This window comes from Rhineura floridana, chromosome 7 (genome assembly GCF_030035675.1).
Source record: "Rhineura floridana isolate rRhiFlo1 chromosome 7, rRhiFlo1.hap2, whole genome shotgun sequence".
NCBI classification, from domain to species: Eukaryota; Metazoa; Chordata; class Lepidosauria; order Squamata; family Rhineuridae; genus Rhineura; species Rhineura floridana.
In genome coordinates this window covers 93,005,773-93,007,215 of record NC_084486.1, presented here as the reverse complement: position 1 = coordinate 93,007,215, position 1,443 = coordinate 93,005,773, and positions in this window count along the sequence as shown.

The following is a 1,443-nucleotide window of genomic DNA, read 5'->3' as shown; positions in this document are numbered from 1 at the left end:
GGTCAGTTTCTACAGTCTCAGGTTCCTTATAGTTACACTTTCATGTTACATAGTAGAGATGTCATACCCATTTAGAAAACATATTTGAAGTTTCTAAAAAATATTTCGTGCCCAGAAAATAAGTAAGATTTGCTAAATTTTATTTCTGAAAAGCTGACTAGTAATCACTGACTAGCGAGGGATCCTGTTCCATGAGTGAGAGGAGCCCTCAACTGACAAAGAGTCAAGGCAAGTTAATTAGCAAAGCGAGAAGAGGATAACAGAATAATAAAGGCACTGTAAGGTCACTGAGAGCTAGGAGCCAAATCCTGAAAGAACTTAAACTTAGGAGCAAAATTCTAGGGGTAGGAAGCCTATAGAAACCTAGCTTAATACTACCGTAGCAAGAAAATTTGAGGGGACACAGTAAACCAGGCTAAACTCCAATTTTGGAGAAGGGGTAAAAAGGCAACTCCACCAGTACATACCATGGGAGAGTCAGCTCAGTTTTAAAAAGGGGAGGCTTGGCCTTCTTTAAAAACATGCACACCCAATAAGATCTGTTTTCCTAGTTAAAAAAGGTTAGGCTGTTCTAGGTCAAAAAAAGACTCATGTGGAAGTTTCAGCCTTCTGTTTAAATTGAAAGCAACTAAAAGCTAGTCTAGTTTGTCCAGGCTAGAGTGCAAGTCACCGCTTAAAACTACAGGGGAACTTGCACTGATAAAACTGTGGTGTTAGCAAATAAAAATAAAGTAAAAGCTAATTAGCTTTTCTTAGTATCAATAGTAAGTGCTTGAGCCATCAGCCTCACTTAAGCCACTACCTTTGTGCATTTTACAACCCCAGGGGGCTAAACTGCCTAAGAGCAGGGATTTAATCCACAGCCCCTGAACTCATTAGGTGGCAGGAGCTGGTAAGAGGAACCAGCCACACATATAAATTTTAGAACACGGTAGCAGGGAGCCCACAGCTGAAGAAGTGTCAAGCAACCAGCTGCCAAAGCGTCAGAGTGAGTAAAGCACTAGTGCAAGTTCAGCAACAGGCCAAGGTTAGGGCATCCCACTCTGCCCATCTGTTGCCTGACTTGATAAAACATTCACTTTCAAAAAATTAACTCAATAAACTGCAAAAACAATTATGCAGCTAGGAAGCCAGCAGGAGTGTGGAGGCTTTCCAGTGTTTTGCATTGTCTGTAACATGTACAACTATCTGCAAGTTTGTTTCCTTGAGGCCAAGGTGGCTGACTTGGAAAGAGAGAGGCAGACAGCTTGTGGATTGTTGCAGAGTGGCGAAATTGGGAATGGAGCGTCTGAGTGGGCCTTTGTGCGTTTGAATCTTGGCTAAAGATTCTACCTTCCCTGGAATTAGTCTGACAGAGATTTTAAGCTTTAAACTAAGAGATAACTACTTTATTCTGGAAGTACATACTTGATAGGAAAGAGTTCTACAGTCCATTTCCATTTT